Source organism: Spodoptera frugiperda, chromosome 1 (assembly GCF_023101765.2).
Source record: "Spodoptera frugiperda isolate SF20-4 chromosome 1, AGI-APGP_CSIRO_Sfru_2.0, whole genome shotgun sequence".
NCBI classification, from domain to species: Eukaryota; Metazoa; Arthropoda; class Insecta; order Lepidoptera; family Noctuidae; genus Spodoptera; species Spodoptera frugiperda.
The window spans coordinates 3,109,280-3,133,174 of record NC_064212.1 but is presented as its reverse complement, the minus strand read 5'-3'; the positions used below and the strand labels follow the sequence as shown (position 1 = coordinate 3,133,174).

General features: G+C 43.4%; 1 protein-coding gene across 3 annotated transcripts in view; it reads right to left on the bottom strand.

Annotated features, from left to right (window-relative positions):
- The window catches only part of LOC118281850 (tribbles homolog 2), a 34,063-nt gene that overhangs the window by 2,912 nt on the left and 7,256 nt on the right, over positions 1-23,895 (bottom strand). The window lies entirely within an intron of this gene.

Sequence of the window (23,895 nt, the reverse complement as noted above, 5' to 3'; positions counted from 1 at the left end):
TTTGTCGAGCCACTATTAACGATTCGCGAGCTCCGCTAATTATTATTAAAGCGTCATACATTAAACGTATTCGCGTCCACGTTGCAAAATGGTTTCGGGGGATACAAGGTGTATTGGTGCGTATGCAACAATAATGTCATGTAAATAATTACATAGCGAACCATAAAGCTGTTCGGTGATGCAATAGGTTTTGTTTCATCACTTCGGGCTTTAGGCTCACCGTGCGCGACCTCGTATTTCACAGAGCGGCCGCATCGTTTCGAAATGCATTATTAAATGCACAGTTGGAAACATTACACCGGCTGCCTCGTGTATGATTGAATGTAAACTAACTCCAATCGGGCGACAAACGGGACTTTTTGAATCTTCGGTTTCATGGGAATGCGTCGCGCTTGTTGTCTTGTGGACTTTACTACTGCCAGGATGTAACGCGTTCTAAGGAGTCGGTTGATAACGTTTTATTATAAGCAATACTACAGGTTAAGGTAAAACAGGACAGGTGCACGATAGGCAGTTCGATGCAGCAAAATCAACATATGCATTAAACGCACACATGCACAGTTATTTTTAGCCCACGTAGTAATAATATAGAAGGAACGGAGAGCTGAAGAGCAGCTTCTGTACTATTTATAAATAGGTATGTATGTAATAATGTACATCATTTACCCTGTAATTGTCTAGTAACAATGTCGAAATGAATTGTAACATTCGATCGTGAGGAAATGTGTAAGTTTCGATTGGCCGTGCGTATTCCGAAAGCTGAAGGCAATAAATATCAAGTTTGCTCAGAGCGCTGTTACAAAACCTACGAGTTGCGGTCTCAGCTATTTGACAAATAGTCTGCGGACGTACGCAAGACTCGCTGGAGCTGACGGCTCCGAGGAGATTGCCGATTGGTCTGCCAATACATTCTACGACGAACCGTATTAAACCGTAGCACGGTATTAATAACGCATTGCAATACTTGTAGATGTTAGATAAACGGTTGCTATTTATTATGAACACATTTTACCGAGTGATCGTGTCGTGACAATATGGAGCGGTTGGCTCCCGCTAAAGGTTACTCTCGTTAAGACTGTCGCAACATTGGTCGGTTATCAAGTGAAATATTATGCGGCAGGCCAGAGAGACAATTTGTGAATTAGCTGTACCGAGGCGTGCATTCAGTTATGTAAAGTCGAGTCGATTGTTGTAATGATGGTGTAGATGTAGGATGGATGCGCGGTGCAGCGGTCGTGCGTGGCCAGGCACGTGCGGCGCCGCCAGTTAATCGCTCGGTGTAGCAACAGATCCGCTGTGGGAACTAGTTGACGAAACGCGTGACGTCACTCTGCAACTGCACTTCGGCCCTTTTTTGTAATCCATCAGTGAGCGGAGCCGAGTCTGGAGGGCGTCCTCGTATCCGTTTAGGTTTCGCGACTGCGCAATTGATCCTAATTAAATCCCTACAACGGCAAGGCTAAAGTGCGATGTCTGCAGTTGCAATCGATTCGAATTTCGCAACGTGTAAATAAGTTATACAGTGTCGTAACGCGGTCGGAAGGTTGGCCGGATTTCCGAGCGTGTTCCGAGCGGTGGCCTCCAAGGATTCTCGCGGTGTCTCGGACGCGAACTGCACGGCCCGCGGGCGAAAGGACACCGTCGACTTTACGCAACGCGCCGCCGTCAGCCCGTTACGCACACGCAGCCTGCTCACGCGGCAGGCTCCTGCGCACCGAGCACACCTCGCCCCCATATCTAACGCAGTCGTGAACTCGTGACGTACCCACCTACCCGAAACTTAAAGTCAGCAGTCTATTACTAAATTGACTCACGTTTACAACTTCGCAACTGTGTTAACGAAATATTTCGTTAAAATTACACGTTTGTGAGTTACGTTCTCCTTAACATTTCTTGGTCAAGTTTGTGTACAGGTGGATCGTCAATCAGCTAGTGTATCGGCCGTAATGTGTTAGTTTAATGTGTTGCCACAATGTCATCGTTCATTAAGATTGATCGAGATATGAGTGCGGAGTAGGTATCGATATCACGACGCATGTGGAGCGTGTCGGCCGAAGCGCGGCAGTGTGGGAGATCGCCCACAATTAGCGGGATGCGCCGGCGCGCGTTTCGCAACCGCCGTCATTGCTCAACTCAACCCTGACAGTTTCGTAACAAACAATGGCAGTCATCGAGACACAGATGCACCACACATGCATGCACTTCCTGCTCGAGTTTGTATCGCCACTGTATGACGAATTCTTGCGCAAGCGCTAGGAAACGCTTCATAACTGAGTGTACACAAATCGGAGTCGATGTGTCAGTTGTACAGATTGCGAAAGGCTCTATTTTAATAGCCGAGTCAACAATGTATAATTCGAGTTTGACATCGGTATCAGTCGTTTCCGAGCTGTGGCACTCGGTGGCGCAGTGGTTACTCACAGGTTTTCGTAACCCGCATTGTAGGGACACATGATGTCGTAAGCGGTGCCAGTTGCTACACCGCGGAGATGCCGCCGGGATACGTTGGGAAACCATCCCGACCATGCCCAATTATAATATTATGTCGGCTGTACAGTAATGATGCAACCACGGGTGCTTCACGAAACCTGACTGATAACAAAATTAGAATCGATTCGTAGACTAAAATGCGTGATTCACACGTTTTTGTATACATACTTTTAAGTCGCATTATCGCATGACAACTATGTACACTCATAGGTAATTTCCAGAATTTAGGTCTCAAAACCGCGTTGGCGCAGAGCGGCACAGTTCGCATTATCAGAGTGCCGATAACGAAAGTCGAACTAAGTTTTGAAACCGAGCGTTGGGCCGCTTGCGAAAACGCTAATGTGAACATCGGTTGCAAAATTGTTTTAGTTTAAAATCGAACACATTGACAATGGTGGCGTTACGCTTACGGCCCAGCTGAGCGGAGATCGCGAGCTTGCTGCGATAATGTCACACCCGTGACATTTCGTCGGTGGCGCGCGTCTTGTAGCCGTCGGTGAAGTAAGGAGATCGAGTAGCGCAACTGTGGAGCGGCCGTATTTGGCAGGCGGACGGCGTCCGCACACCGCCGTGTGTCACAATGGCGTGGATTATGAGCTGCGTTGCGATATGGCATGTTGCAAGTCCGGGCGGCGGTCCAAGCGCCTCCGCCGAAATAATCCCGTGTTGCAACGCGCGGACTGCGGAACGGGCGCCACTCCAGAGCCCGTTGCGCAAACATACTACCGCACGCAATTGGCCAATTGCGCACCATCTCCGAGTACCCGACGCGCGCGACGTTTACGAAACGTACGATACCGTTCGATGACCCGCGCGCTTCTATTACGTGACGATTGTGTAATGGAAGAAAGCGGCTGGAATGCGTGCGCAAAAAGTATCCAAAATCTCGTCGAATTCCGTCTCGAATCGTTGCAATTACACCGTTACGCGACGTTGTGTTAAATCCGGTGAGCGGTCGACTTTCTAACGCGGGGTCGGTGTACGCGGCGGCGTGTCGCAACAATTTCTCTGAGCGGCCGTCGCGAACGAAGAAAGCGCGACCTCAACGGCGTTTTGCAATCGCACGCCCGCACCGCTGCCGCTGGAGAAAGACATGCTGACGCCGAGAGTACCGTAGAAAGCGTACATCGACCCGCGCTGCCGGCCCACCGCCACCAATACCGGGTGGTGCTGTCCTAACCGCAGGGAGAAGCTTGCAGCAATTGCGTTAACAAGATTCCTGCAGATTCCTGCGACCGCAGAGGCACGAGCCGCTTAGCATAACAGTAATGTTCCGCGTGTGGCTCGATTGGGCAAGTGAGCCTGCTGTTACGCAAGTCGCGATAAAGCGCGCCGCATGTCACACTCGTGAAACACTTCCGTTCATTGACTCCTTCCCGATATAACTATGTTGTCCGTTTCGAAATACTTTCGCCGGTCGATGCAGCACACGTGTGTGAGGACACTAGGCCAGCAAAGTCAAGTTGCATCAGTAGTACATCTTTAGGGGCCATTAGTTCGACACGCTTGAGACATGTTTGACGAAAAAGCGGCGCCAGAGGTCCCGTCGCCGCGCCGCTCCATGGTGCATGATCTAAATGTTGCAATAACCCCGTAACACTATTTATGGCTAAATTTAAGTAAGGAATTCTGTCGTGCAGGATATTACACGAAGAATCGACAGGTAACCAGCTCACTAGCACGTTTGCGTATTCACTTTCATAACTCGTTGTTACGTTTTAAACCGACTTTTCCAAGTGTTGGGAAACATACGAGTAAAAAGTTGGTGCTCCCACATCGCGGACGAGTAATCATCGTCATTACACCACTATTACGTGTAGAAAGAAAAAAAAAAGATTATCGTGCGACAGGCTGTGATTAGTTACGATAGCTTTCACGCTAACGATGACACGTAACTGCACAAAAAGTAATGTCTCGTTTCACCGTACAATCAGACTAGGCTACAATCATGTGGGGAGGACACCTGGCGGCAGGTGGCACTCAGCTCGTCGGAGGCTGTATAACGAGTACCCAGTACGGCCATAAAGGGCAGCTGTACGATGTATGTCGCTTGACAGATGCGGTCTAGATTGCTCGATAAATAAAAAGAGCAAATCCGCATCCGTATGCGGCCGCACAGCTTCCGGCGCACGCAGCCGGAATACTCGATTGTTTCACTCGCATTCGTTTCCTCGTCATTATGGTGAGTCGGAAGTGGTAAAGGTGCGAGAAGAATGCTCGCCCCACACACGATGTTCAAAAGGTTTGGAGCAGTTGGCACATTGCAAGGGTTGCGATACAGGCAATGGAAATCAGAACGACGATTAATCATGAAAGCTATGCCCGCAGCTCGGACGACGCAAGAGCTTGCGATATGTAGCGAACGGAGTAGAGTATTGCGAACTGGCGAGGCAATGCCGAGCGTTACAGAAACAGTTGGTTAACTGTTGGATCCAGCGAGTGGCGCAAAATGTATGGAAAAATGAAGCGAGAAAACATTTCGTGTACTTTAACAACTGATTTATATGCAAAGAGCAGAGCATCCGAAAACCTTTGTAATCCAATATTTTGTAACTGCCGCTTAGGCAGTAGACATAGAACGTTTCGCATAGTTATCGCAATGTATTAAACGGTTGGTCCTTACGCTCCATTTCATAATGTGTTTGCACAACAGTCGAAACAAGCGCGCGTTTGTCTCTCGTACACGTCGACTGCCTTGCTCTTAGTAACTTGTTACAAACACCGTACAGCCACTAAATTTGCCAAAAACTGTCCAATAGCAGAAACGAACGTGTTTCGGTAGAAGCGAAACAAAAACAATGAAACGTAATCAAGCGTGAATAATAAACAAAATGGTAATGAAACTTCAGACATTAATATGGGCACGAGGCGGTATGGCGACATTTTGACACCAATATACAGTTTTAACATTTCATATAAAGACAATAAACACAATGTAACCGTACATAAGTACAAAGCAGGAATGAATGACGCAGGATGATTTCGAAAACGCGAAATAAGCGATGTTGCGATTTCGCCTTGTGAAATACATTTACTTCGTGATTGCAGAAACGCGTGGGACGACAAATAGGATTAATCTCCGTCGATTCCTAACTATTATCAAGCAAAAATAGGGTTTTAAAGATGACATAGCGTACAATTGAGCGGTCCGCTGTATTTATAAGGAAAATCTGGTAATACGTTGAGTTGTGATGGCCTTAAATTGTTATCATATTATTATTCAAAATCTTCGTAACCGTGTATAGTACAAAATTATTATTACAAGGTATAAAATTATAGTTCACTTGCTGAGTTTATCGCGATTTTTATCAGCATTTCACTCGATATCTTATCACGAGTAAAAAACCTGAAAATTTTCTCCACTTGTTTATTTGTTTAGTTGGCAACATGAGTAACATGATAGTGATAAGCAAATATTTTGTAATTTAATGAGTGAACTGTTTGTTATGTTAATGTTACACAATTCAGTTTAGCTTCGACTATTTATTGGTCGCTCGTTGCGAAAATGTGTTACATATAACATGCACTTATTGTGATGCCATTGGCATGGAAATTAGTTGCGACGTACTGGCGCAGCGCACGGGCTGGCTCGTGTCCTAAGTACCTGTTTGGAGCTAAACTTTGAGGTTATGTGGCATTACTAGAAGAAAAAACCATCGCCTGATTGAATACGATTCGAGTTAAACACGACATTGTTCCCCCATCAACGTCAATAAAAAGCTGGTAAACAAAAAACTTGTTTGCAAACAGCATTACTCCGAGGTACCGCTAAGTCTCCCGCGCTGGTTGCTTACATACCGCGATCATTATCTGAACTCCATCGAGCAGGAACAATAGCTACAGAGCTGGGGTCCGTACGACCCCAATGACGTCGAAGGTACTGTCGACTTACCGCGATAAGACACGCAAAAGCATTTACTATACATTCCCCTACAGTTGAACAGACCACATCGCGGCACACGACATACATCACGACGCGTGCTATAGGTAACATGTTTTATATTAAGCAAATGCGGCAATGTACTGCTTATTGATTAAATTACTTGTCAAGAAACTAGAACAAAGGTTCGACTCGTACTCGTTCCAGCTTATAAACGCTTTGATACAACAACAAAAGAGCGGTAAAACGTGTGCTCCACGTAAACAATACAAGGAAATTGTATACCGACTAGCCGACTGCACACAAGACTGTGATGAAAATTGTTTTGGCCAAAAGTTTGTAAATAAATAAATACTTATCTTTGCGGGATAAAAATCGCGAGTGGAGAACTCGTTTCTACCGTTAAGTGTTGCTGAAAACGACGCGTAAACAACGCTAATGAGAACCAGTCGAGAACGAGTTCCACTTATTGATTACCGAGAAATGGTACGAATTTATTATACGACGACGCCAATATGATTATTTACTATCGAATATTCTCACATGTCGCTTAATCGAAAGCGTAAAAGTACGTAGGACTGTACGGCAAAGAATTTCAAACACCGTACGATTGTGTGAATCGAGAACGTGGATCGAATACGTTTCGAGTGATCGTGGTTGATAAATAAACAGGCTTCTAGGATTCGCGGACAATGCCCTTTGTGTTTCCATAGTTATTGGAAGACGTGTCATGGTGAAGTTAGCAAGTGAGCTCAGCAATAATATCTCGGGTTTACTGCTACAGCTCGGATGTGGCACGCCAAGCAGCGGTACTTTCTGATTGGTGAGCTCATGCTGTCCGCCTCAGCGAAATGGTACTAGGCCGATGAAAGTATTGATGCCAACGGCACGATATCGTGATAGATAACACCAGTAACTTGTATATAAATACTGATATAAATTGTGATACAATATTTCTAAGCGTCGAATATTTGTTTACCTGTGTCTCTATCTACGCACTATTCAAAGGAAAGAATTTCACAAAAAAACAGGTGTTCATTTCTATAAGTAGTAAGTAGCTACAAAAAATGCCTAAGGCTCATTATAATGTGTATTTTTTATACCACGAAGGTACATCGAACTATGAGATCACGTAAGGATCAACGCTCCCTCGATACCGAAGAAGCAATGATCAACAACATTAAATTAAGATGGCCGATCTATTCGGCCGTTCACCCCGCGGATATTTTTCTAGACGCAATGATGTAACTTGGAAAGTGCGGAAATGGTAATTTCTAAATAGCAACTGAATTACACGGCGACTTATTATATCACTATTCCGGGCATCTCGCTCGCGGATGCAACGCAGAGCGGGGAGAGGTCAGTGAACTTGCAAAACTTCACCTGTCATATCCGAGGGGAGCGAAACAAAGCCGCGTGATGTAAGAGAAGAAAGTGCGGAAATCTATTTAATTGTTTAATAAATCGTGCGCGCTGACAATAAGTACGCCGACGATGCAATTGTATTAGTTGCATTGGCGGCGTCGATTTTGTAACTGGGAGTGATCGCATTCCAAATTTACATTAGATGCGGTGCGATGGTCGCTTGCACAATGGCGGAGGCGCAGCGGAAGAGAGTACGGCGAAACGGCACACGCCGGTGATGCAATAAAGAAAGTGCGGAACTGAAGTAGGTTTTCTAACGCGGTGAATGTACTCTAACCATTAGCATTTTATCATTCGCGTCCGCAGGCTGCGCCGCCGAGGCTCGCGGCCGACGACCTCGGGTGATGTCAGAGGAGCCGATGTTGTTATTCGCGTTCGGCAACACTGGTGTTGTGATATAATGTATAATACCTTCGGGATGGAAAATTACAATGCGAAATCACGAGCCTACCGCGAGGAGGTTACACAGAGCGTTACATCAAGCTCTTGCTGTATTGGAGACTGCAATGAGTTAAGTAACTAGTGTTGTCACACTTGTTTGTTGCAATTACGAAGCTGACGTAATGCGTGCACTGTGCAACTGAAGGAAACTTTATTTCTATGTTAGATGAAACATTCCTGCATACATATGCATGAACTATATAAACCAGTGTGGAATGAACACTGAATTTACCACAAGGTCTTGAAAGATTGCAATATTTATAACAAAGCACATGCCAAAACGAAACGCTTGCAGAAATATAAGTAACCTACTTAAGTTAGCACTGACATGAATAATTGGCAAAAAATATGTTAAAAAGCGATATGTCAAGTTCAGTGGGCGCGAGGCCGATGCGCGAGCGCTGCGCGCTGCTGGTAGAGAGGGGAGTGTGCGGTGCGGGCACAAGAGGGGAGTTCGCCGGTGACAATGAATGGCAAAGCACCGTTGTACTTGACCCAGTATTCCGGCCGTCACGCCCGCCGGTGCAGCGCTGACGTTCGATTGATGACATGCGTGAGACAGACACGACCACACTCACTAACAAACGCTACCATTTCTCACATTAGCACTATAATTAACCAGCATGTAGCACAGCGATGGTTTTATGATAAGCTCGACATTGGCGCACTGACCCACTTGGCACCGGCCGTTAGATTTCTTTACGTCAATCAAAGAATATTTCCATCCAGCAGTCATTAGCGGTATAAGATGTCGATCGGCAGACTGTGGTGATGTCACCATTTTGGAACGTGCACATTAGTTCAACAATTGAATCATTCTACTAACTAACATTATTAAGAATTCGATCTCGACACGTTTAGGGCGCTGAACATAAACAGTCGATGTCGAAACGCATACAAAGTATCTCGCAAGCGGTTTCCGATATACATTTGTTAGTGGCTAGATATGTACCCGAGTATATGTGCCATTGCGCAAGGTCGCCAGCGCACCTGCGTGCCGGTCACTGCAACGGCCGTTGCAGCTCCCACGACATAGGCACTTCATGAATTATTAATTAACTCCAGAAACTTAAAGGGTAACTTCAGGAATTTGGTGTCGTCTGCACCTGCTAATCGACCTTTTGTGTAAGATGATTAATGGCAAGTGCTAATATGCCAATAAGTCACTAAATCGAGAGGTAAATGACAAAATATATCAAAAAACGTTGGTAAGCAGCGTTGTCGGCAGTGCGGGCGTCCGGCGCGAGGCAAGCGCACTCGTAATCATCCAAGTGGGTTAAGGTTCCATCAAGGATTTATTGCGGCAAGTCTCCGCTCCAAAACGCCGAGTGTTGGTTACTATGAGCTAACTGCACGCCGGTTCCGCTGCATTTGTCCATTACAACCTTTTGTTATTCCGCCGTTTTATGTTCGTTCTCAATTATCGACGACGACGTTCAGTCTGTCAATGTCTGTTTGATGAACAAGGGCAATTTTTTTCACTACACCATGCGCACTATTTGAAATACGTTCATTTCATTCACCTGTCGCTGGCAGTTACGTACAACGGCCAGACACAAAGAGAGCCTGGACATCTTTTGTTTAATTAGTGTCGGACAAACAAAAGTAACTTGATCGTTAGGGGCGTCCCTTTGTGCCAGCACTTAGAGAGCGTAACAGTAGGAATAATGAAAACGTCCTTTGAGAGGCTTTTGAAACTCCAACTGTAGTACAATTGAGCGCAAAACAAACAGGTTAATAAGTTTCAAAACGATCCAGATGTATTACAAAATTTCAAAAGCGGTAGCACACAACTGTTTAGCAACTGCATGGTCGATTCTTTCGCAACTCGCATCGCAGCGTCCGGACCACTCGATTAATTGTTCCTATCCTACAACACCGAACATTCCAACTCTTTTGTTTCATAAACAACGAGCATTGTAGTTTACTTAAGGGCACTTAAGCTTTGAAATGATTGTAAAACACTTTTAAATTACTTGGGCATATTGTAAAACTTGTAGACCATAATATATGGCCGCTCTTTAGTTTCGGAAAGGTCTATTATTTTGGTGAATGGACAGTCCTCAATGTTTGCAATTAAGCGTACCCTTAGTTATGTGAGATGTCGACCTCGCATTTTATAACATCTCTCTCTAAAATAGTTAGCAATTATTGGGCAAACGGTGGACCTCGAAATTCGCAGGCCTATAAATGGTATTTATAAAGCAAGACCGGAGCTTAATTTGTTCCACTATTGCACCTATTAAATTTAGTTCAAATTTTGTACTCTAGGTAATTTTGGTATTGCAAATATTTTTTAGTATGTAATTTCTAACTATTGAATACGTTAGAATGAAACGAAATGTATGATTGATTGTGGAATTCTAAAGCAGGGATTCGACACACAAAGGTGCAACAGCCACGGAGATAGGTGCGCGGGCGGCACCGGCAGATGTGCGTGCACGCATTGTGTCTGTATTGCAGTAACAAAGGCAGGTAGAAACCTAAAGGACGTTATCGTGCCATGTGCTTCGTGTCACTTTTTCATATTGATATATGTTTTAGGAAAAAAATCAGAAAAAAGTTTAATCTGACCGAACAGATGTCCACGCACATGTCGATCCAAAAAAACCGAATACGAGATTAAACTCCGAGCCATACCTGCGACAACGTAATTAATCACGAACAAATACACGGCCACGTATTGCTACATTTACGTAAAACTACACAAAATTTAATATCGACGCAAACAGCGAACGCTTTGTTTTGCTGCGTAACTATATAAATTAATTACAATGGTTTCCCTTTGTTACAAAAGAGAGAAACGAATCGAATCCCAGTTATCAAAATTAATAACGGCAAAACCAATTTACTCTGATCGCGTAATATCCTGTCCGACGCATTTATTGAGCTCCGCAGAGTTTTCGATGAAATTGTTTTCCGTGCAAATATTGGAAACCATTTAGACTTGCTAGCATCTGCTGTCGACTTAAATAGAGGTCTAAAACAAAAGCTATGAAAAGACCAACAGAGGGGGACTCTTGAGTACTATAAAGAAAGGAACGTTCGAAAAAACGGCAAATATTGACCTCGTAGCAGATGTCGAAACCCAAACTTGGAGCTCAGTGTAAGTGCATTTGAATAAACATTGCCTCTCGATAGTAACTAAACTGTGTTGACCTTCCGTTGTATCGAATATCGGGCCGTATGCATGTATTTCAACAGATAGAGTTGTCATCACGTGACCGGAGCTTATGAGCAGCCATTGTTTCTTTCAACATGATTTGTTATAGAGTAAAGGCATAAAAGTGATATCACAGAGGAATGCTGAACAAATTGCGTTTGTTATTAACTGTGACAGATCTCAGAAATGTAATGGCAAAGTAAGAAATGCAACAATTAACAAGGGTTATAAATTATTCGATATAAGAGTCCTCCATGTGATGTCACATACAAGTCTTCAACTTGTGCCAAAGGAATAACGACCCTGTTATCAATCTGTGACGGGTCTTATAGAAAGGCAGGTTGGGGAGAGATGTAATAAATTCATTTATTGTCTGCCCGGAATGCGAATATCAAACACGTGCGTGCAGGTAAGGTCTCCTTGCATGTGCAACTCATTGTCTCCTTTAAAAAGGTGTTTTCTTAGCGCTGAATACGATGAATCCTTGCACAATGGTCGGCAGTTTTCTATCATCCCATCATCGATTCACCATAGATTTGGAACCAATAAATCATGCGTAAGCGTAGGAGGAGTATAATGGCAGTATTTGTTTACTGGAACATCTGTTCGTGTTGGATCGTGACGAGGGTATAGAATTGGCAAAGTCCACAAAAAGTCGGCATTGTAACGTAGTCGGGCGATTGTTGGAAGATTAACCCGATACGAGACAGTACAATACAATTTGGAACACCTTGACTTTTTTTCTTTTAAAATCCTGAATGAATATCAAGGTGCTCATCTTGCTGTAAGGTTGTGTTACGCCGAACACGGAGCACATTGCGGCATACCGCGACCTTACGGCGTTATCTGCCCATGATAACAGATTGCTGTGACCTCTAAAATGATTAGGTGTCTCGTAGATAACACCGCAGTACAATGACCGTGTCACAACCCGAAATATAATGTTTAATAGTAATTACTGGACCGAACAGATTCCCATGATACTTGAAACTTTTTGCCTCGCAGGGGGCTTGTGCCCATGAGTTTGATTCTCAAGCACTCTTGACTACCGGATATAACGGGACCGGAAACGGACTTTAAATAAAATAGAACGGCAGAATTTACACGGCAGATGGCCGTCATTGTGCCAGGAGACAAAAGAAGTTATAAGTATTAAAAATAAGTTCTGCGTCCGGCCACATGGCAAAGATATTAACTTAATTATCCTACAGGCGGCGCTCCGGGGATTTTAAATTGGATGGTGTCTAGTTAGACTCAAAATGGATGCGTTGTAATTACGGAGATGCAGTTTCTGACATAAATAAATAGCTTTAACATTGTATAATTATATCACAAATTGTTATCTTTATTAGTGGCTAAGCAAGTGTGGTAGTTAGCGAGTCGCGAAATTATAAAATTATGCGCAGTTATTTATTGATATGAACATTTTTATCGCTTTAGAAATACATATAGTAAAGTCATAATTATGTAAGTACTGTGTAATCTAAAGAAATATATGAATTAATTTCATCAGGAACAATTACATGTTCAATATTATTTTAAAACGTGCTATTAGTTAACTAGTGAGAAGAGCTGTATCTTCAGTATTGTTAAGATTCTTCAGCCTCACATCACGTCTGTCACGTGAATAGATCTGCACGCAACGTTAGAAATCAGCATGCATAACGTGCAAACAATAATATCGGTATAAATAACATTAAAATAAACAAGATTGCTACACACAGGACAAGAAACGTTACGATTTAAATTTAAATACTATTCTCTCGTTCCTGGTTGGGCGGCGTGGCCGAATGGAAGGCGGAAGAGTGGCGCTTGCGCAACTGACATTGAATCGAGGCGGTCTTCGGTCCGAGGCCACCCGCCCGATTTGTATATGTAGTTTAACGATCATTTAATCACTGATTTATCGTTTTGTTCTAACAGAAAATTTTCCTTATTAAATTTTTATCATTATAATGCGAATTAGTGAGATGCGTAAGAGGAAAACCACACGTTGTATACTATAAACATTTCCATTATACGAGAGATTTCTTGGTAACAGGATGTGATGTATAACAACATATAGCTACGAGAGCGTTTATACGTTTCGTTTGTTTTGATGTGTATTTTCCGCCATCCTGTTAGTACCTAATTACGGCCGTGTCGTCACCGGCACTGTTTACCTCCAACAAACGTGAACAATCTGATGTAAAAAAACTTTACTAACACGTCACCCGTCTGGAACTGAAGTTTTCATTGGATTTTGCAATAAAGTACTTTTTTACGTCACTTACAAGTTACAAATTCGTAAATGTTGGTGCTAATTTCAACAGACGGCGGCAAAGTCACCGTCACGTGTCATTCACCAGACAGAAGGTGAACAGAGTCAAACAAGTTATACGCGTTCTACAGATTAACTAGCGCCGATATAAAGTTTACGGTCCAGAGAGAGTTTGAATGAATGTGAGTATTCAATAAAACTTAATTTAGCGATGATTTGTGTTGGGTTCGCGTGCAAAGCATGTATGTAGGCAGTGAATGTGCGGCTAGCGAGTGGGTGCGTGGCGTGTGCGCGTGGTGCATCGGTGCCGCATCGCTATCGCGGCGCGTGTCGCAAGCGGCGCGCTGGCCGTGTGCGGGGTCCGCGCGTCCTTGGCCACGGCGCTACCACGCCGATACAACGGTCCGGCGCGCCGGGGCGACCGTGCGCAACCGCTTCCGTGTACGTTTACGTCACAACGACACTCACAGCAAACAAACAATATTGGAATCCATACAATTACGCATCTAATCGATAGCACGCGCCGAGCAATCATTAGGTTCTTTGGGTGCGTCACTACACAGTATCCCACTCGCGGGGTAATTTTGCCGCTCTGACGTCAATGCTACGTAGCCTCGTAGCGGTTGCTACGGGTCACGTGCTACGGCCTATTAAACCCCCGCAACCCTCGCGTGGGAAGGTCGCTACTTCAAAAATGTAAAGAGCCGAATAACTAGGTGGGCGCTCACGTTTCTTCAGCTTGGAAACAATTTTCTTTTAGAGATTGGATGAATTTTGTGCTGCCTCGTTTTGTATATAAATTGTTTATTAACTACTAAAGTATCTGCTTACGTAAATGCAAAACAATTGTTAGAAAATTTGAAGAAATATTACGTCCGTCGCGTATTGTATTATTCGCACATGAATTTAATTTGGTTCGGTGATAGAACGAGTTAAAGGTAGGCGAGTGCCGAGTACACGAAAGGTTTGATTGACACAATCTGTCGCACAAGGCGAACGAGTACATCGTGTATGCGCGTGAAGGGGTTAATCGGTGCACGCGTTTACAACAAAATGTAGTCCGTGGGTGCGCACGTGAACCAAATGTGTTTTGATCCTAGTACACACACAGCTATATTGATTACAGAGGAGACGGAGCTCGCGTCGCGAATGTGTGGGGGACTTTAACTGCGCAAATTGTCGTGAAATCTGTACAAACATATCGATTGTACAAAGAAAAACAAGAGTGAGTACAATACCGAAGTTAATGACGCCCGTGTTATTGTCGTACGTTTTATATACGACGATGACTTCATGTCGATAGGGGATCATCACACTGACAATGTCACGACCTGCTCTCAGCGACCAATGTAAATTACACTTTAATATTAATGATTAAGACTCGAAATCGTATATTTAATGGCTAGCTCGGTCGGTCCGTGATAATATTTTTAATAACGCGTCACGTGCAACAATGAATTAAATAATTTTCAATTAAGTACATTGATTGATTTAATATTGGATTGGTGTCTTTCTCTTAATTAATAGATCTCGAGATAACAATAATTAATTTAACCTCGTGATACACAATGATCGTGTCAAAACGAAATAGATAAAAAGTAAAAATATAATAATTTTCAATTGATTTGGCATTGGTAGAATATGCATGTGCCAATTGTGATTTATAGCTATGTGTGTCAATAAAAATCAAGTTCCATTTGTCAAGCAACAATCAAATGCAAATTCTAAAATTACGTCAGTTCAAAAATCACAGTATTGTTTGTCGCATTCGGTTACACAATAAGTGACCGCGAACGGAGGTCGGATACGTTCTCATATTTATTATACGTATTCTTCAATCTCGAACGCGGCGCGCGGCGAGGCCAGAAACACGAAAAGAGTACCGTTTCGCAACGCAACATTCAATGTCATTGTAAACGTTCCCGATAACTGAACTATACAATACCGCGTTCGGATACACATCTAAATTAATAAGACCTCCACAATGCAATCACTTGTCACCTTTGGTTTGTTATCAAACAACGACTCATCGAACTTGTATTACCTATGTTGAAAGAATCTCCTCATTGTCAATGAAGAATAAAAAAAAACAATATTTTTAAAGACAAGTATAAATAAACTTCCAATGTCAAGAGTGTCGCAACTGCAAACAGAAGTTACGAGTGTTTACTTGTTAGCTATTCGCTAACAACCCTAAAAGTGAGTACGCTTACGTCGACACGGGCGTCAAAAGTTTTATTACGATCCCATGACGTTGGCACCCGAATTCTGACTAATCTTACGACAGAAACGAGATTTATGAATCCCTAGAAAAACAAAAAACTTTAAGATTACATATTTTCGTGTTCAAAGGTCACGTGAAGACTTTTGGCAAGTTTGTGTTCAGTGGTTTTGTAATGTTAACTGGCTGTGTGCAACGCTTCGGCTGCGCTTGCGTCATTTCCTCTTGTTGACCGTGAACCGAGTTACGTCAGCGTCAGAGTTTCGGAACGAGATTAGGATGCTCCTACACTACGAATCTATTGAACGATCGCCCGGACGCTCCCACAACACTTTTATAATTAGACTCTATGAGAACATACAGTTACGAGTATTTGACGAAAGCCACCTCTTTGCTACTTGAACGGTATCATTAACGTAAGTGACACGTCTTAGTAACAAGATAAATGTACTCAAGTAAATGACAGCATTTAGGAGAATTCGTGAGTGACATCACGCAGCCCTAATTAGGTTCAGTATTAGTTATCTAGGCGCGCATCATTAGCCCGTCTCTAGAACTTTGTACGCGATAAACGGAGGAAGTTTTGTAACGAATTTATATCAATAAGGAAAATAGTTAATAAATAACAGAATACAGAATTCGTGCCAAAAGGAAAATGGATCTGTTTACATAAAATCTTAACAGCATTTTTGTACAAACAGATAATGCACATAAGAAATATTGTTTATGTTTTGATAGATGCATGAATTTACATTAATTTCAAATGAACGAAATAAATTAGTGGTCATTCAATAATGAAATCAAAGTAACGCAAGCGCAGCTAATACGGTAATTTGACATTATAATGTCGAAGTTAAAAAGACTGGTAGAATCGTGTCAGTGCAACAAAACAGGAAGCTCGTAGGACAAACGCCCGTGACTGGATTACTAATAGCAGTAATGACTATTGTTTTAAAACAAATAATTCACTTTAAATTACCCAGTCGCGTCGTACACAACCGTGCTCCTTGTATATAAGTTATTTGAGCGACCAAAATAATTAAATACAGGAGGAAAATAAGAATATAAGCAACCTCGCAGCGCGGCCGACGGACGCCAAGTATTTTTAGTGGGAGACGCATCACAACTGCAGATTGAGGGTTAATCGTAATTCTGGCCAGCGCCAGACCGGTTTTGGTCTTACTTTTTATTCAGACGCTCGCATCGCAAGGTAAACGCTCGCAACACAGGAAAATCGGCAAGCGAATAAATCACCAACTTGTCAACTTATCCTGTGTTGAACCTAGCAACGTAAAGGTTGTGAACTTACAAATAACTCGGGATTATTTTAGGAAAGCGTGGGTGTCGGTTTACGTGAAGGTCGAATATTTGTAAGGACATAATATTTCCCTCTGTATGTTTGGCTCCGCGCCCCCGCGTTTAAATATTTTGCGCACAAACCTGACGACGACTACGTAGGTGGAAAACAAGAGGATTAAAAATAAGACGCATCCGAACTGCTCACGTCTTCGCTTTTAGTTCAAGTTTTATGTGGCAGGGAATCGTAAAAATTGTGTGTTTTACATAGCCCACGCACTATGGAATCAATGTATAGTATCATTGGCAAAAAAACATAAACACAAAAAGTGTGAACCACCGAACTAAAAGTCGGATAGCTGACTAAATCGACTGTTCTGTGCAGAATAACGAAAGTTGTTGAACTTTGAAGCGAAACAGGAAAAAGCAGACACTGACAGCAAGGGGCAAGAACATCTCGGAAGATTTACGATATTCGATCGGTAGCTGGGGTCACTCGCCCGCGTCACACTTCAACAGGAACTTGTATGAGACTATGTTTTTTTACCATTTCCAAGTAAGCTATGTTCGCTTTCTCTCGATCACCGTTTAATATTTTTATTATTGCGAACTTGTTTCTCCTTTGCATGCACAAGTAGGTCCCGGTGCGCGGCGCTCGTACCAAGTCATGGCGTTGTTTTTATTTTTGTCCGTGCGTTGGCGAGTGTAAAAGGACTCCAGCAATTAATGCACCTTCAGGTTTTGCACGTTTTTTTTCTGTAGCGCGACTCCATGTTGTACAGTTGGCTGCCAGAAGAATAGTAATACTGAATTTATGTACATATTATAGGCCTGGCTTGGGTACAACAAACTCTTGAGTCAAGTTATAAATAGCAACTATTTTAACTACGGACTAAGTTACTCCATAAATCTCTACAAACAAGTCTAAAATTATCACTTATTTACAAGTCCCTAATAGAACTGAACACCTACTTTGGAAGGTATCCATGGAGTTATATTTAGGAGCCATTTTAGGGTACGTATATTTAGCTGTGTGGTAGGGTGCGAGGCTAGTGACCCGATAGAAATTTCCTATGATTCATCCCTGCACCCTCCATTGTTACCCTTACATTTTTAACTTCCCTCTCAGATGACGTCATCAAATGCACCGCTGTTTTTATAGAAATTCATCATCGTGTTGTCACGTCTGATTCATTGCTATACTAAGAGTTTTATTTTTTACGATGACAAAGGCAGAAGTGTTTTTAAATTCCACATCCTTTGTAATGAAAATAGGAGTAGTACATTAGCAGCTATGTGGTGCAGTATCGAGGCACATTCTTGAATTGAACAGGTTCAACGAACTCATTGCCGTTTCGTACCGATAACGTGTTATCGGCAAGGGTGACGCTTTTGTTGAAACAAAAGCATTAATTGTATATCGATGTATTTTACTCGGTTAAATACAAAATCAATTGCGCAAATTCATCAATTTGAATTGTGGCACTTCGATAAAACAGTGCGGTTATAACAATAGCTGCCTGTGATGGTTATGTTGTATCTGTGTTTGTGTTTACGCTGGATGAATTCGGCGGTCAGCGACCTTCGCGACGCGGATGCGTCCGCGGATAGCGACGGTAGCTGTGACGCCTCCAAAACGACGTAACCGACGCCCCAGGCAGGTTTTAAATGCAACCGACACAATAAAAAATAAATGCAGTGCTGAATTAAATCCCTCGCTTCAGAGCAGCTCCTGTGACTTACGAAGCTTTGTTGCTACCTCGTTATAAACTCATCTCAACTCGTATGGAACGGGACGGAACGGCGGAAAAATGGAAATACAGGCTGGCGCGTGTGTCGACGGTCAGTGATTCCACCTTCGACATAACTTGGTTCTCCCTGAGCGGTCATGTGCGACGATATTCAAGAGAGACCGCAATTATACTGTCTCGTCCCTATTTAATTGCTGGCACGTGCATATTTTTTGCCTTTAGTGCGAAGTGAATGCACCCATCTCTTGCAAGGAGCGGTCGCGTGCGCCCGACCACCGTGAAACTTTTTGCAAAACTTTTAAATGGACGTGCCTTATGCTCCAGACTGAGAAGGTTAAGTCAGTTCAAGTTGCCTTTATCCGGCGTTCACTTCTCTGGAGTCACGACCGCTGTGAGTCACCCGGTGATATCATGACATGACACCATCGTTGTTTTCCATGAGAAGTGAGGAAGGCAAGCTAGATTGGTCGCAGAAATGGAACGCCATTTTAGTGTAAGTTAATTGAGACCAAGGTGGTCAAGCGGAAATGGGATGCTGTTGAGTTGGTCAATGTCAAATTAATTTGCATTGTCCTTGACATTGAACGAATCTATTTTGTTTGGTTATAATGCCACGGCTTTGTGATTTAGAAAGTGTTAAAACGAAAAAAAAAGTATTAAACTTGTATTGAAAAATTATTTTCTGATAAGTAACACAATGTATTTTTAAATATAGGTTATACAGATGTAGGCAAACGGAGCGTGTCACAACACACGGGCGTCGTATCGGCGGATAAGTGCGCGGTTACGCAAATCCGCAGATATGTCGGCGCTGCGCGGGCGCGCCGCTTGCACAAGGTTTCGCAGACCTTTGTTTTACGCAACCGGATCGATTTAATAGCTAGTCGTGCGTTTTCTCAGCTGTGTACCCGATAGCAAAATTAACGATGCCGAATTGAGAAATTGTACAAAATTATTCTAATTCGATTGACAAAAGAGCGAGATTGTCCAAGAAATTGTAACAAAAACGGGGAAGGAAGCCTGGCTTCCGCTCTTTAGTAACAATGAACATGTGTATGCCCCTGGTTTAGCAAGGTGTACGTCAACACCGATCCATCGTCGCTTTGAATTCTACTGACAATCGGATTTACTTTTGTATGGATGACACCTATGTCCGGTAATTCATTATTGAGAACGTTGCTTATACATTATGTTCTGTTTTACGAGCAAGTAAAGGCGACTTTCGCTTGGGAGCGTTGCACTATCGCCCGCGTCCGGTAGTCGCATCCGGTGTTTTCGTACCACCAAAAAAGGTGCGAACACGCGTTATTTATAGCCATGACGAATGCTTGCGTCGTCCTCGCCGATTCATTTATTTTCAGAATGAGGGAAAAGTGTAGGCGGCATGAACTCGAAAGTATTCCGGGTTATTTCATGGTAGACATTCCCGACAAAGGAGCATTACAGATATTCGAGCATTGCTCATTCAAGGTGAACGATGAGTCACTTTCATAAGACCCGATATGGCATCAGAGTTTTTGAAACGCAGCAGAGGCATCGGTTCCGCACGATTGAGGAGTCGGCGCGGTTCGACGTCGGCTGCGGCAGCGTCGACCACGCGACATTGGCACAGTTGCGCGACCTCACCACGCCACGCCGCGCTAGTCGCGATCGAGGCCGCGAATAAATGCCCCAAAACAAGAACCAACAGTGCGCTTGAATTCCGGCACGCCTGAATCACGCCGTACAAATTAGCACTCGATGCGCGCTCGTTTATCTAACACGAGTGGCCAGCGGCCACACCCGCGCGAAAAATACCAGCAGCGGATGCCAACTACGCAGTGCACAGTCAGACACTAGGCGAAATAAAAGGTCCGTTACGCAAACTAAATGATAATGGCAAAGTACGACTGCACCAGAAGTTATACAACTAGCAAATCTGACGTATGGTTATATTACTGGGCGCCCAGTATTATGCAAATACATCGCTGTAATGTGGAGGTCTCTTGCACCACGAAGCTTTAGCAACTCTGTTTCAAAACATTTTCAAAATAGTCAGCGTAGGTGCGCAGGCAGGTACACGAGCTGCGCTGATCGACCGCTGTTGAGTTATCGGCAACTACCTCGGGGCGTTATTTAGGTTATCATGTTGCACATCTTTTCTTTTTTAAATTATAGAGCGGTTGCGTGTCGGTTCAGTAACATACACTGTAATCGGTCGCAAATTAACTTGAGATTTGGAAGGAAATGTTGTGAGGCAGTGGCCGGACAGGCATGCGACGCAGTGGCGTCTGCCGGGTGGCGAGGCGGCCGTCTATCGCGGACCAATTTGGCACATCCGCTGGCAAGCGGCGCTCAAGCCACACCGTAAATATCCCGTCCCGTTAAACACGACAGACGTGCGAATACACCAACCAGATATACTATTCGCGTCGAAATAAGAGTCGACTTCAATTTTCACCAGATTTTTAGGGGTTTGGGAAATAAATCGAGACATCTAAATGTTCAAAACTACGGCTACGGATTAGAAGGAGCATAGACGGTAAACATAAGAGTTGCGTAATTGAATGCCGCTGGATTGTCGTCATTGTTTGCAATATATTCGATCATCCGATCCGGCTTCTGAACACCGTGTTACGCAAAAAACTCGGGACGTATTTTGTTACCTGGATCATTCGACGAAGTTATTATTTTGGCCGGGAGTAGGCGGGATGCATCTGAACAATACGCTCGGGACAATTTTGTACCTGAGCTTATTTACAAAGGACTAAAATCACGTTGTTGGAACAAAATGGGCTCCGGACTGTCTGGTGCGTTATTAGATTTAGCTAATGCTGTACAACAAACTGGCGAAACAAATTAGATTTGTGAAGGCGGACAAAGGCTATTTCTGTCACGCGAAACTGTTTCCGCTTTTTTACATCCTGTCGGTGATGCCAAAATTAAGAATGCATTATTCGTATAAAGGTAGTTTACATTCAAACATCCGGCTTTCTGTCGTCAGGTCTGTGATGTCACCAGCGCGCTGATTTATTTTTATACAAAGATTTGTTATTGTGATTTGTATAATAGGAAGGTACATCCTTCCAGGAAGTACTGTTAATTATGTGTCGTCATAATAATTTGACGTATGTGACGTGGCTCCGAGCGTGTTGTCGTAGGGCGCGAGGATCTCGCTACCTGCGTTATCGCCACGACCTCGTTTTCCTCCCTCAAGGCCTGCGCCCGGATACACTACCCGAGATTTCTCTTGATAGTTTCTAGTTACACACTGAATTATCGTTTTTGTTATCTATTGAAACATTCGATAACAGAGAAAGTATCATTCCGGTAGAAATAGTTGCACCCCATTGTATCATGCTGGTATTCCCTGTTTATTATTACTTTTAAAACTTACTCATACAAGTTTTTACATTATGGATTATGCTCTGATTTTTCTCTTTATAAAGTGTCTTCGTTTCTTAATTTTAATCTCAAAGACCAGGGAGAAATCTGTTTTCATCTCAAAGGACAAGAAAAACTACGGGCGAGTGTTAAGAAAATCCACTTCAAAGCGTCAAAGAGAGTGCGGAATCAATATTAATGTTCTTGTTTACCTTTGAGACGGCGGAATCGCGGGATGTTGATCGTGGCGTCCCGCCGGATGACTCGAATTTATAATCAGGGGTGCCTTTATATCGCACCGAGACGTGAGAACGGAGGTCGAAGGGCGGGACACTTGCTCAAGTTGCACCTTCACCGATACACCATTCTCACGATTGCGAACAACAGCTGGGGAATAGTGACCGACGCGACATGTGCAATCATTAGAATTTATTAGGGCTCGGCAAGGTCAGCTGCGCGTTATGTTAATGGGGGTTTGTTTGACCATCTGAATAATCTGACACATTAACTCTGTATAAACGACGTCCTCTGGGAAAATGTGGCACACATGCTTGTTAACCGAACGAAAGTTTGGATCCCAGATTGTTAAACAGCTGTCTACCTGCTTGACCTACACGCAAAGGTCCGTTATCATTAAGTAGAACAAAAAGCGATGTTTCCGTTCCGACACCGGCAACATGGCAAAACTGGAAACACATCTGCAATATCCTGCTTAATTTATATTAACGGTCAGACAAAACAGACGCTAGCGAGCGAGCGCGTCCCGTTTGCCCAATAACTAGAGTCTTTTGTACACGCCATGTCCAGCGGACATTATCAACGCTATTGCAATTGTAAGGACTATTCATCGAGTGCTCCCTACGTTTGTGTTGAATTAAATATAAAAATATTGCAAAATTAGACAGGCGAGCTGCCGTTTGTGCGGTAAAAAGTTTGTCTGTGCTGTTTGGAGGTTCTGTGTAATAACCAAAAGTAAAACATTCCAGCTTTGAGAGGCAAGTTTGGAAAAGGCTTCTCAAGTCGCGGCGTATGCCGCTATTACGTAAAGGGTAAAGCAAAAGTTTTTACATCAGTGCTACGGTCGCGGTGCTTCCCGTTCCGCATCGCGAACCGACGCTTTTGACAACACTCGCTTTGATGACGCGACGCTGAAAAGAGTATGAAATTTTACCTTTTCCACTGTCTGTCTGTCCACTCGAAAGCGGACTGAATTAATACTGTTGCGCAAATACACAGATGGAATTCGTTTTATTCGCGTTTGTACCGTATATTGGGTTTCGAACATGTCTGCGGCTATGCGGTCATGTCAAAGGCATATTCGGATTCGCACAGTGAATGTCACTAGGGGCGAATCCAAAAGGTCAAAGAAACCATCACAGCAAAGTTTCGAGTTCGGGTGGGTGTACTTAATATTGTCTCAGAGAGGACGACAAAGATAATCCAATACACAAAAGGTTGGCTGTTGCCCCCACCGTGGGAGGAGGGGTTCGAGAGAATTATAACTAAATAGGCGACATTCTGACTTATAGTAGCTTACGATCGTACAATACAAACAGTATCATAGGAGCATAATACAGTTTTTTTGATGATATCAGATGAAAATAA